Source organism: Triticum aestivum, chromosome 7D, assembly GCF_018294505.1.
Source record: "Triticum aestivum cultivar Chinese Spring chromosome 7D, IWGSC CS RefSeq v2.1, whole genome shotgun sequence".
Taxonomy (NCBI): domain Eukaryota; kingdom Viridiplantae; phylum Streptophyta; class Magnoliopsida; order Poales; family Poaceae; genus Triticum; species Triticum aestivum.
Window position 1 is genome coordinate 521,152,000 of NC_057814.1, and position 14,509 is coordinate 521,166,508.

A 14,509-nucleotide genomic window follows, 5' to 3' on the forward strand; every position below is an offset into this window, starting at 1 on the left:
TGATAGGTGTGCAAGGGTTTGCACGAATTTGAAGTCCGGATTTAAGATATGTGTATGTCAGGCACAAGATATGAGGGGCTGGAAGACACAGTCTGCAGACGCGCCCGCCGGTGTATAGGGGGTGGATTTATCAAGTCCGGCTGTAGATGCTTTAAGACCCTTTACAGAAGAAGAATCTCATAGTATAGCTTGTTTGGAAGCTCTTTAATCTCAAGACACGGACGGAACCACGCATGGAGTGGTGGGCTGGTGGCATACTTCGTTCAAACCAACGGACAACAGGGGTCTGCCCATGCGAGCTGTAGTTGCCTTTGGATATTAGTACAACTTGTGTTTTTTTGAGAATCACCGGGGGGGGGGGGAGCTCCCCCACCTGAATATATTACTCAAAGGACTGCCGAGGCAGTAAGTACAACATTACATAGGCACGATGCACCGTGCAGAGAGGTAGGAACTCCACGAGAAGACGTCCTCCTTGTCCTATGGTAGCACAAGACGATGAGACCAAAGATCCAGAGCGGAAATAAGGTTTCTAAGGGTTATTACAGAACTTTGATCAATCGTCCTAAATACCATGTCATTGCGAGCAGACCAGATCATCCATAGCAGGGCCAAGAGGACTGAAGGCCATGTGGAGGTGGGGAGGTGAGGAGGGGTAGCGACATCCCAGAGGTCTGTGATATCGTCAGACTGGGGCAGAAGGCCAAAACGTTGCCAGATCCTATTGGCGAGAGGGCATGAGATGAATAGGTGGCTGGAGTCTTCTGCTAGCCTCGCATACCGAGGGCATATATCTAAGGCGATTATATGTTTGTGTGCAAGGTTGCACCTGGTGTTGAGGCGATCTTTGAAGAGCAGCCAAGCGAAGACTTTGAGCTTCCGAGAAATCTTTGCGGACTAGATGAGCGGAGCATGATGATCGTGATCTGGCTGCTCCATGAGGGCGGCGTATGCATGTTTGGTGGAGAAGGCAATGCCATGTCGAAGGAACCGTTGGTCTTCCCTAGCCGAAGGCATGAAGTCCTGCAAAACAGCCACAAGCGAGACAAGTTCTTGTTCTGCCGTGAGAGAGAGACGGTTACGGAGGTTAGCTTGAATACCGAAATGTAGAATGTTAGCCACTTTAACCAGCTTTAGAGTGGAGTGGGAGAATAAGTGGGGGAAGGTAGTGGCCAAGGGTTGTGGAGTCAACCAGGTATCTAGCCAAAAGTAGGTGTGTGAACCACTGTTTGTTAACACAAATGTTATATTTTGTAGAGAGGCGAGCTGTTGTGAAATTGTGCGGCAAAGGAAAGAGGTTTGCGGGGGTGGGGAGACTAGAGCATTAGGGTGTTGGAGATCTAACCATTCTAGCCAAGGGGTTTGTGTAGTGGAGAGGGCTTTGGCAGTGAATTTCATAAGAAGGCAGTTGTTTTGTACATGTAGGTTTTTGAGCCCTAAACCACCGTATTTTTTGGTAAGCAAACATTTTTCCAAGCAATAAGACATTGAGCACCTGAGCAAGCATCCTCACCTGCCCAAAAAATGCTCTCCTCAACGAGTCCAGAGTTTTGATTGTTTTCTTTGGGATGCGGAACACAGACATGAAATAAACGAGGATTGAATCCAGGACAGAAGAGATGAGGATGAGCCGATCACCTTTATCAAGAAGCTTGGCACGCCAGCCAGAAAGTAGTTTCCTAGCTCGTTCTAGCAGAGGATTGAAGATATTAGTGAGATGCCTGGTGGGGGCGAGGGGGAGTCCTAGATAAGTTTGCGGGAAGGAGGCGCAAGAGCATCCCATGGCCAGGGCGATGTTAGTAGACGTGGTTTCGTCGGTGTGTAGGGTGGCTAGGGTAGTCTTAGCAAAGTTGATGGTGAGACCGGTGGCATGTGCAAAGGTGTTTAGGATGTTTTTGAGGGTTGAGGCGGCGGCAGAGGAGGCGGCTGCAACGATGAGCGTGTCATCGGCGTATTGGAGGACAGTGGGAGGCAGGTGGGAGAAGATGGGATGGTGGAGTGCAGAGTCAGAGTTTTGGAGGATGAACTGTTGAAGGAGATCGGCGACAATAAGAAAGAGGTAGGGAGAGACTGGGTCGCCCTGCCTCAAACCATTTTTGCATTGCATCCATTTGCCCGGAACCCTGTTCAGGAGAATGGCCGTTTTGCCGGTGAGGAGGATGTTTTGGATCCACCGGCGGAAGGTGGAAGAGAAACCCCGTATTGCCAGAATTTTTTGTAGAGCAGGCCATGCGACAGAGTCGAAAGCTTTTCGGAAGTCCAACTTGAATACCATGGTAGGTTTTTTGCAAGAGTGGCAAGAGCTAACGAGATCGGCTGCGAAGACAAAGTTTTCAGCGATGTTTCTACCAAAAATGAAGCCGGTTTGATTGCCATGAACTAACATAGGAATGAATGGTTTAAGACGAGATGTGATAACTTTTGTAACAGCTTTGATCGGGCAATTCTGCAGCGAGATGGGCCTAAAAGCGTCAGGGGAGGTCGGCGTGTCCTTCTTAGGGAGGAGGGCAATGTGGGCACGGTTTAGACGTTCAGTGTCTGCGATACCTTGGTGGAAATGTGAGAAGAAAGGTAGAACAAGGTTTTTGACTAATGGCTAGAACGATCTATAAAAAGTAGGTCCAAAGCCATCCGGTCCCGGGCTGGCTTGGGGGTTCATAGTGAGAAACGCAAGCTTAATTTCATCTTCGGAGAAGGGTGCATCGAGGGCGTGGAGTCCATGCACCGTGTGAGGGTATATAAATTTTAGATCAAAGGTCCAGGTTGTCAGGCCTGGGGTGCCAATTAGAGAGACAAAGAAGTCTCTGAGGATTTCCGCTTTCTGAGGATGCGCAGAGTATTCGGATCCGTCACGTGTGAGGGTGAAGATTTTGTTCTTACACAGTCGTTGAGAGGCTGATATGTGAAAGAACTTGGTATTTCCCCCTGCGTGGATAGCGCGAGAGACTTTAGCACACTAGCGCCAATATGTCATTTTCTCGTGGATGGCACTCTTGAGCAAGGAGATGATGATTTTGCGAGTGAGCGACTCTGGCTGAGTTAGGGGTCTAGTTTCTTCAACGAGGTCTAGGGCTGTGATTGTAGCTTGGCAGCGAGCCTCGCGTAGGTGGGTGGGGATACGAGGACGTGCCCAAGTCTTAAGACGGGCACGAGATTTTTTGAGCGCAGAGACGAGGGAGGCAGTGGCATTGGTTGGCGATGAGGGCTGTGCAGCCCAAATTTGAGCAAAAATGTCCTTGCAGGGCCGGGAGTTGGCCCAGGCCGCTTCGAATTTGAAAAAGTTGGATCGAGGGATGGAGGTGGTGACGTGGATGAGGAGTGGAACGTGATTGGACGTAAAGCGAGATCGAGAGGAAAGGGAAGTGTTAGGGAAAGCATCTGCCCATGCAAGGTTAAAAAAGACGCGATCTAGCCGTTCTAGGGTGGGGGAGGCACGGTTATTGGACCAAGTGAACCTGCGGTCCAGTAAAGGCAATTCGATAAGTGCTAGGTTATCTAAGGTTTGGTTGAACGCGTTGGTTTTGGCGGGGCGGAAGGCGGTGTTATTTTTTCGGAGGGGAAACGGATGAGGTTGAAGTCACTGGCGATGAGCCATGGGGTGTCATCGGGTTGTGCGATTGAGACGAGTTCGTCTAAGAACGCTAACTTGAGAGAGCGCGAGGAGGGAGCGTAGATGTTAGTAATGGCAATGTGGTGGGCGCAGGCAGTTGATTGAAGGATTAGTGTGGAGGAGAAGGTTAAATGGGAGAAGGACACAACTTGGAAGGACGTAGAGTTGACGGCCGAGATGGTGCCACCCGCGGTTCCGACAGCTGGCAAGGAGAAAACTTGGTCAGCCTGACGTGGTAGGAAGGATTTTGTTTTACTGTCGGAGAGAGAGTCGATTTTTGATTCTTGTAAGAGCGTAATGTGCAGTTTTGTTGCGATTAGTTCGGATAGCACGTCAGAGCACTTGTCGTTATCACCAAGTCCTCGTACATTCCAAGAGCAGATTATAAAGGCGTCATTACTCATTAAGACCGATCGAGCACCAACAGACAGAAATGGGATACAGCTGGCATACAGTCACAAAGGCTACAGGTGAGGCCAGAAGTAGCATTGGAACATGCGACATAGGAAGCGAAAACCAAAAGAACAGCGATCTAACATTGTCATGCAGAAAAGCTAGGTGAGGCAGAGGTCGCGCCGTAACTCCAGGGTGGCGAAGAGAGCTGATCATGGAGCGGCGTCGTCACCAGAGGCAGCATCCTCGGAGCCAAGGATGGCATCCAGCTGCTCGTCGTCAGCGCCGTAGAGCAGAGCAATGGCAGCAAGGTCCTCGGAGGAGGCAGGAGGAGCGTCGGGCTCGTGGAGGCGTGCCTCCTGGATAGCACGGCCAATGGCCGTGTCGACATCCGCAGCGGAGAGGCGAGCAACCTTGGCCTTGACGGCTTTAGCAAGCATGGGGGAGTAGGTGGCTTGCTTGCCAGCGAGCCGCGCACTCCGTCGCAGCTTGTCCTTGGAGACGGACTGATCGCGCTCTGACTTGCGGCGCGCCTTGCGAATGATGCACTCGTGGGTGTCCAGGTCCTGCAGGGGGAGGGCTGCGTCCAAGGGTACATCAGTCAGTGGCAGATAAGCAGAGGGTGAGAGATTAGATTGATTGAGCACGGGGAGGGTGGTAGATTGGTTACCAGCAGCACGGGAGGACTCGCCCGCGGTGAAAGTGAAGAAGGGAGGCGCAGGAGGTGCGTCTGCAGGAGTGGGGACCGTAGAGAACGCAGAGGCGGTGGACTGAACCAGCGGGCCCGCGGCCAGAGGAGCGACAGCCAGGTTAGTGGACGGGCTAGGTGGCACCACGGCACCCACCTGGGCAACCGGGTGTATGACAGGTGGGGCATGAGTGTCGGAAGGGAGTGCATGCACCACGTCTAGCGAGTCTGAAGCGGCATGCAGGAGCGGTGCATGCATGTCATCCGAGGCGGCCGAATCGTCGTCAGAAATGATGAGATGCTGGCGCCGGGAACCATGGAGGGTGAGAGGTGAGGCCAGAGCTGACTGGTTTGTGTCGGTTTCATGAGACTCAGAAGGGGCATGGGGGGCGACCGGCCTAGTGCCACCGTAGGTGGGATCGGCGTGCCACCCCGCACGTATCACAGAAATGACAGAAGCAAGGTGAGCAGGGGAGAGCGGCCGCGGAGAGGCCCGCTGAGAGAGAGGAGCAGAGTCACCATCAGAGGAGCCATCACTGAACGGGTTGGCACCATCACCGTGGTGCCAGCGGGAGACCTCCACAACTTTGGCGATCTTAATCTCGTTTATGGGTGGGATCTGAATGACAATGCCTGGAGGGGCTGGCTTGCCAGATTGGAGAAGGAAGAGGGCACGGACCGATGTGTAGTTGATACCGTGGAGGCAGAAGTCGTCAATGGCGCACACGTCACTAAGGAAAGTGAGGGCGAAGCGTATGCCATCCTCATGCCATAGCTCATGTGGAAACTCAGGGACTTCGACCTCAGCAAGGTCAGTGTATATGGCAATGGAGCGGTCGACGTGCTCGACCGACTCAATAGTGATAGAGTTTCCCTCGAACTCGATGGGGCTGTGGCTGAGCACGTCATTGCGTGCAGCCGGTGTGTGAAAGGTGAGGCAGGCGATCCCCCTCCAGGAGCCGCCCATGATAAAGGCAGGGTTGCCGCAAGTGTGCTGGATGGCTCGACAGATGAGGGGAGTGGGGTTGGGGACTGGTGTGCGAAGGTGGACGAAAGCAAAGCGACACGGGAAGTGAACGAGACAAGGAGGAACTGCGACTAGTGGCATGTTTCCATAGGGAGGCAGCAGCCCGGTCTCATGGGCCGGACGGGGCAGTTCCTCCTCAGTGTCTGTCTCGAAGATGTGAGACGAGGCTCTGGTGTATTGTGAGGTGAGGAAAACGTCGGCGAGCCGGTCCCTCAGTTCCTGTGTGTCGAAGGGTGGAGAGTGCGTGTGGTTGAAAGCTGGTGGGAGTGAGGTAGGCGTGGGTGGAGGTGCAGAGGATCGTGGTGGGGAGGGAGGTGGCGGAGGTGGTGGGGCGGAGCCGACCGGAGTGCCGTGGAGGATGAAAGGTGAGGGGACGCAGAGAGCGGGGAAGGGTTCGGAGAGGATGATGGGGGCGTCACCGATCATGAGTGTGTGGGATGCGCGAGTCGCCGTTGATGAGGAGCCGGCGGAGTCCATGTTGCGAGTGCAAAAAGCTGGATTAGGTTGAGAATGGAAAGCGTCGGGGAGGGGAGGCAAGATGGGCCAGATGCGCCTGTACCTGCAGTCACGGCTGCGGTGGCCGTTCCTCCAGCAGCGAGCACAGTGGACTGGGTCACGGCAAGCTTCGACGAGGTGATCTAGAGGTAGGCAGCGGAAGCAGCGCTGCTTTCTTTGTGTTGGAGGAGAAGTGTGAGAGCGTCGATGCGGTGGGGGGAGACGGCGAGGGGTTATATAGGGGGGGGGGAGAGGGTGCTGGTGGCTGTGATCGAGGGGGGAGGAGAGAAGGGCATCTCTGTACGAGCTCGTCGGTTTGTGGTTGGAATGCACGGGTGACACATCCGCCGTCAGGGCGGCTGGGCCCATTGCGTGTGACAGAGAGCGAGGGGGCGACAGGCAGGGGCGTGGTGACCGAGCGGCCGTCGTAGGCTGGGCAGAGGGATTAGGCTTGATCATGAGGTCTAGATGCTGGTCATGGGTAGCGGGAGGGGTCTGTGGCGACGGGCAGGCGTGCGGACTCGTCGGGTCGTCGGTTCCCAAGGCGAGATTCGCTGCAGATACGTTCATCGGGGGCGCGCGTGGGGCGACAGGGGGCGGCGCAGACGTGCCCGGATTAGACGCGGGGCGGGCAAGCAGCTCGTCCAAAATTGGCACGAACAAAGAGACAGAGAGTAGGTTCTGGGGGCTCGCGCCAGCTCCATCCGCATGCGCCGAACCAGGAGCAGCGTACGGATCTTTTGATAGATTTGGTGGGGAAGGGGGCGCCACACCACCATCATGATGCATGGGGTGGGCAGCGGTGCATGCGCAGCAGGGCGGACGTGGTGCAAGCGTGCGACCGAGGTGGGCTGCAGTGTCGTGCGGAACTGGAGATGCCGACGCTCAAAGGGGCCAAGAATGGAGTCTGATCGAGGGGGCAATGTAGGGTAAGCAAACTTAGTGTAATGATGGAAAAAACGACTGCAGTGAGCAACGACTTGTTCGAGCTGGTCAAAGAGGAAGATCCGAAACCCTTCAAAACCTATGGACCCCAGATTGAGGATTTGAATTTTAATTGAGCGGGAGAGGACGCTAGACTTGTACACATGCTCATGAACTTTGACTGCTAGAAAATCTTGTTTGACCGAAAAGCAGTGGTTTAGGGCAGATTCTACTAATAGTGGATTAGGTCTAACATTAATTGGTAGGAAGGTGACCCAAAACAAATGCGTGTGCTGGGTGTAATTTGCATGTGGTGTAAGCTGGCAGGAGCGGATAACATTAAGCATACGATAGAAAAAGCTTATACCAGGCCGTTGACGACGCTCCTTAGAGAGAACAATAGTTGTGGACGCAGGTGGCAGCAGAGCAGGATCGACTGCCGTCGGCGAGGAAGACGTAGGTCCGGAAGAGGACGGCGAGGCCGACTCCGATGGTGAGCATGAAGCACGCCCCGTAGGCGCAGGCCAAGGGAAGCAGAGCAGAATGCCCAGCTTGTGAAAGTCACCCATAGAAGCGATGAGCGCGGCAACGTCAGGCGAGGCCACAGTGAAGGAGAAGCAGGACTCTCCGTCGTCCGTGACGTTGAATTGGTGGTGGATGCCGCCGAATAGGCAAGCTAGGATGAGACCCATCATGGTGGCGTCAAGGGTGAAAGGGAACAGTATGACGCGCGCATACATGCGGCATCCATGCGGTTGGTTTGGTGGACGCTGGGAGACGAGGGAGCGACATTGTGCCCATGCTATGCTTTCAAAGTGGAGACCCAGATCCTCTGGAATTTGGAGCAGGTGAGCCAACGGCATGCATGTGGCAGTGTGGGGTGGAGAAGGTGGGATCGGAGGTAGGGTTCTCACAAAAGAGAAGGAGTATGCGCGGAAGCGGAGTGTGGATTGTGCGAGGATGATCTCTGCTATACACGCAGAAGCAACATGGAAGCGATAAACGAGGGGAGAGCATTGGGCAACGAAGAAATCAGCGGCAGCACCGCCAAGAACAGCCTGAAGCAGAGCGGCGACGATAGTGGCATCAAGGAGGCGGTTGGAGTAGTGAAAGACGATGTAGAGCGGCGAAGCGAGGTGGATGGCGGGGGTGGTGATGTCGAGGCGGAGGTAGTATGTGGCATCATCCTCGAACTCCAAGCCCATGGCATTGCCACAACCCAGGAAGCAGCGGAGCGCAACCTGCCCGGCTTTCACATAAGGCGGGTAAAAGAATGGCGATGGTGGAGGAGCTACTGTGGGGAGGAGCTCGTCTAGAGGACTGGTGGCTAGAGTTGGCTCCGGCGAGAAGGTGGCCGGAGGTTTTTCGGTGGCTGGTGGTTGGTCCTCCTTCGGTGAGATGGAGGAGGGGGGAGCGGGAGCGGGAGCCATCCTCCCTCCACCACATTTGTAACTGATCCTCCTATTTTAATCGTTATCTAACACGGCTGTTTGGATCTAGTAGTATGTTTCGCCCCCCGGCGCCTAGTGGGAAGAAGCCGCCGCACTAGCGCCATTCAGGTGATCGGTCCGGCACGAGGCCCAGGCAGTTTGATGTGTTCCAGGCGCTTCGTGTGTGGAGTAGGATGTTTGTTTAATAACCATCGCGTTTTACTGCGTGTATGGTTAGATGTTTTTATTAAGTTTTATTTAGTAGTGTATACATACATAATACATGTACGCTAGACTACTGATGTATTTTATTGGAGTAGGTTTCATGGCGAACAATTATTTGTCTATCGCCATGGTGACACGGCTGCATATTTGCTCCTCTACGTGACGACATTATCCTGACGGCCTCCTCCGCAGCCCTTCTTCAGCAGATTACTCTCCGGCTGCGTGACGAGTTCGCCATCAAAGACTTGGGTGCTCTATATTATTTTCTTGGCATTGAGGTTGTTCGGCGACCGGATGGCTTCTTTCTTCATCAGCAGAAGTATGCGCACGAGCTCCTTGAGCGTGCTGGCATGCTCAACTGTCACCCTGTTGCTACTCCTGTGTAGAAGACTTGCTAGCACGGGTGTGAAGGAAGGAAGGGCAGGAGAGCAATTCCATGTCGATTGTAGCACGAGACAGGTCGACATGCAGCAGAGCACACGAGACAGGTCATAGCAAGGGTCATGCTCGTACGAGCTTGCACGTGCCGGCCGGATCGATCTTGTCTTTGTCACCCCAAGATTTTCTTCCGTGTGTTTGTTGTGAGAAAGCCACACGGAACGAGGCAATGAGCTTGTTTAACTCGTTATTATATGTGAACGGTCTCATATTAAAGCTCGGCTCGACTCGTTAGTCATCAAGTTTGAGTCGATTGAGTCCAGTCATGACCTACTCAGCTTAGCTGGCGAGTTTCAAGTTCAACTTCCAGCCCTATGCTTCCTGATAGCTGAGCATGGTCTGTAAGCAAGCATGCATGGTCTGTTAAGTCATCCAACCAATATTGGAACAACACATTATTTTCACATATAACGGTGCAATTTGTGTGGAACATTCTGTGTGTGTGAAAAATTCAGACGTTTTAGATGATCAATTTGTGTATGGGGATTTGTCGATGATTTGCCAATAACAGTCTGCTTTTTCAGAAACCATGCCTTGGATTTAGGTCTTTTTTTAGTGTGTGATTTTTGTAGAACTTGGATTCCAATCATTATTTTGTTTTTCCCTCCTTATATCCACCGGATTGTAGTACTAACGTATTCTTGTGGATCGATTTTATATTCGCTCCACCCTATCTTTCCACCGATTCACATAGGAGTCAAGCATCCTTTTGTGTTTTCTATGTTATATCCAAATGATTATTTCTTCAGTTCCCCTATTCTATGAACACTTGTAATTCTATATAATTGTTCTATTCATGTGGTTATGTTTCAACGATCCAAAGATGCCTTTAGGGTTCCAGATAGGAAGGCAGGATTCCAACAATAAATAAATGAATAGATAAGTTCTGTTGAAATGCAATGGCTCTAGCCTCTAGGTAAAAGTAAAATAGAACGAAAGAAGACTTGAAAATGCAAATGGTAACAAAATAGTATTTTCATGAAGCATAGGTCCAAGCTCAGCTTAGATTTTCCATAGTTCCTGCAATCTGACCCTTTATAGAGGAAGAAAATGATAAAACTTCACTCTCAAGAAACCAGGTGGTAGTTGAATGTTTGCGAGCTTCAACTTACACGCGGCATACTTTTGTCCAAACAAGCGGCGGCCCATGCGTGCCATGGTTGCCCTCGGATAAGATAAAATAAAACAAAGAGAGCAAAGAAAGGAAGGCTTGGAAATCTGCAAATCACGACGAATGGGTATTTCCATGAATCACGAGTCAAAGCTCATATCAGATTTTTCCAAAGTTCCTACGCGTTGAGCAGAGTTTCTGCAATCTCATCCCTACGACCATAAGACCCTTTAGAGAAGAAGAAAAAAGATAGAAATCTTTGTAAAACTTTGTTTGCAAGCTCTTCAATCGCAAAGAGTCAAGACACGGACATCATGTAGTGGTGGCATGCTTTGTTCAAACAAACAGTGATCCATCCATGCGAGCTGTCATTTAGAAGACGTGCTTGCACGACTGAAGCAGAGGAAGGGCAGGGCCGCATGCAGGAGAAGGAACAGTTCCCATCTCGAGCGGAGCACAGCACGCAAGCCGGCTCATAGCAGGGTCATGCATGCTCTGCCTTTTCCGGTTTGCCATTTGAGTTCCATCCATGTAGCACGACCTGCAATTAGCGCATCGCGGTCCAATGCATTTCGGGCAAAAGCAAACCCGGTTGATACACGGGATATCTACCAACCGATCGGGAGTTCTACCCATATTCATATTAACTGTCGGTGATTTAGTACGATTTTAGTACTGAGATCAGTTGTCCGGCACTTGCATCCACTGGTTCAGCGGACCTGTTGAAGTTGAGAAGCATCATATTGGCCGAGCACACCAGGGAGTTGTTCAATTAGAGTTAACGGGGGACATACATGCTGCGTTTGCCGCGGTAACCTGAGAAGAAATTAAGCTGATGTACTATAGACTTGACGTCGTGAATTGTTTGATTTGTAAGTAAATCATGAGCAACGCGGCTTGTCTGCGAGGCAGGATCTTTTTTTGTTTGTTGTTGTTTTCTCCCTCTCGTGCTTGAATCTCTTGTTGTTTTTGTTAGAAATATTAGCACTTTTTCGACTAATCTAATCCACGAGTAAATGATAAGCATGGCAAATATGTTATGCATCTCATACCGAAACCTAAGCATGTGAGCATGTACAGTACATAAAACCGAAACATTTATGAACAGCATATATACGGCCAGCACATGTACAAGCAAATAGGGAATGAACGAGTCATACCCTCCGGTTGGCCAGGCCAACGCGGCTGCGGCAGCGGCAGCCTCGGCATCGGTCGAGGCCTTCTTCTTGGCGGCTTCGTCGTCAGCCATGGAGTCGATGCAGGGGCAGTAGTGGAAGCAGAGGCGGACGGAGACAGATCGAGAACAGTCACGTCGAGACGCTCCCAAAAACCTTATTGCCGTTCTCCCGGGCAAGATCTCGAACGACAGGGTTCCGGAGGCACCTGCTCTCCCGACCAACCGTGCACACGGTCGTCGGGATGGGATCGCCGGAGGCAGCACAGTGAGAGGAACAGTAGATGACGGATAGGGTTGTACGAGAGGGAGTGAGTGAACTGAGTTAGGGTTCACTCCACTGGCCAGCGCCTTCTTATAGGCCGTCGGGTAGATGGGCCTGGGCTCACAGTGGCACTTCCGTAAGCGACTCGTCAATTAATCCAAGATTAATTAACCATTCCCGCAACCCGCGGCGCGCATGCGCGTGTGACGAGGCGAGGCGAGGCGGAGGAGGAGCGCGCGTGTACAACTCCTATTCCCAAGCTCCCAATAGCAAGTGATGGAGCAGCCCTTATAAACAGGTCTCACTCTTCTTACTGTAGCATTATGGTACTAAACTTTCCACACTTCCCACCACTTGCCGTACACATGCATGGGCCTTAGAGATTAACTATGGATTATTGTCTTATATGGGCCTAAGCCAATCCACAATCCATCAATCCCCCACCAGATGTCGAGCCACATAAGTTTGTCAACTGTTCCAAACAATGTTTGATATACCAGAATTTTCAGCGAAGACTGTTAAGTTGAACTTCCATCTAGAGCAATAGGATTAGACTTCCTCACAACTGAACAATGGACTATGCCTTGAATTGTTAGTTTGGCATGCAGAGGTTTCGCCTATTGTCAGCTGATACGTGGCTGCCGAAGGCTAAACCCCACGGGTGGAGCTTATTAGTCATACTCCGTACCTTCTGATGAGCTTCCTAGAGATCACCCAATCTCATAGAATGTGACCAGCAGTCGGGCTCACATAGGTGTGTTTCTCCAAAGAATGCTCTATAGGTTAGCATCTTGCTTTCATAAGCTTTGGAATAAATTAAGACAAAAGTCAGCCTGCCTTACAGAATTGAGAGTATTATGCATCTCCAACGGAGTGGGTTAATTAAGGATACTCTCCTCGGTTGACCGCTGGATTGTTTTCCCAGATCCTAATTCACGGGATCTCCGATCACATAGGTTGGGTTACCCCCATGGCAACTTACGTGGGTCTCATACCCATCTCCCTCGATGCATTTTCTATCACAATCCGTGATAGCCCTTTCGTAAAAGGGTCTGCCAGATGTTTAGCAGTCTGGATATAATCCAACGCTATCACTCCGGCTCTTGATTTTCTGACAGATTTCAATCTTCTTCTTATGTGCTTAGTGGATTTCATGTCCTTTGAACTCTTAGCCTTGGCAATCACAGTTTGATTGTCACAGTTCATAAGGACAGTCGGGACTAGTTTATCAACCACTGGCAAATCCATCAAAAGCTCTCGAAGCCATTTTGCTTCGACGCATGATGTGTCTAATGCTGTCAGTTCTGCTTCCATAGTCGATCTCGTTAAGATCGTTTGCTTGCAGGACTTCCAGGAAACAACACCACCACCAAGTATGAAGACATATCCACTTATGGCTTTCATCTCATCAGCATCATATATCCAATTCGAATCACTATACCCCTCAAGTACCATCGGGTACCCAGAATAGTGAATTACGTAGTTCACAGTACCTTGCAAGTAACGCATCACTCGCTCAACAGCATGCCAATGCACATCTCCCAGATTGGAAACAAACTAGCTCAGTTTGCACACAACAAATGAGATATCAGGACGAGTAGCACAAGCTAGGTACATCAGTGAACCAACCACTTGAGAATATCTCAATTGATCTACAGCCGTGCCTTCAAATTTTCGAATCCGCACGCTAGGATCATATGGTGTTGCAGAAGGTTTGCAGTCCGAATATCCAAAACGGCTCAAAATCTTCTCAACATAGTGGGATTGCAAAAGTGTAATTCCACCCTCAGCATTTCTCAGTACCTTGATGTTCAAGATAACATCAGCCATGCCCAGGTCTTTCATCTCAAAGTTATGAGCTAGAAAGGCCTTGACCTCCTCAATGACCTTGAGGTGGGTCCCAAATATCAGTATGTCATCGACATACAGACACAGTATAACTCCTTCGCCCCCACCATAGCGATAGTATACACATTTGTCAGCTTCGTTAACAACAAAGCCAACAGATGTCAAAGTTGTATTAAACTTCTCATGCCATTGCTTAGGCACTTGTTTTAGGCCATACAAAGATTTCACTAGATTACACACCTTTCTTTCCTGACCATTTACTACAAAGCCATCCGGCTGTTGCTGAAGGAAATGTGCCCTAGAGGCAATAATAAAATTGTTATTTATATTTCCTTATATCATGATAAATGTTTATTATTCATGCTAGAATTGTATTAACCGGAAACTTAGTACATGTGTGAATACATAGACAAACAGAGTGTCCCTAGTATGCCTCTACTTGACTAGCTTGTTTATCAAAGATCGTTATGTTTCCTAGCCATAGACATGTGTTGTCATTTGATGAACGGGATCACATCATTAGAGAATGATGTGATGGACAAGACCCATCCGTTAGCTTAGCACTATGATCGTTTAGTTTATTGCTATTGCTTTCTTCTTGACTTATACATGTTCCTCTGACTATGAGATTATGCAACTCCTGAATACCGGAGGAACACTTAGTGTGCTATCAAACGTCACAACGTAAATGGTTGATTATAAAGATGCTCTACAGGTGTCTCCGATGGTGTTTGTTGAGTTGGCATAGATCGAGATTAGGATTTGTCACTCCGATTGTCGGAGAGGTATCTCTGGGGCCTCTCGGTAATGCACATCACAATAAGCCTTGCAAGCAATGTGACTAATGAGTTAGTTGCGGGATGATGCATTACGGAACAAGT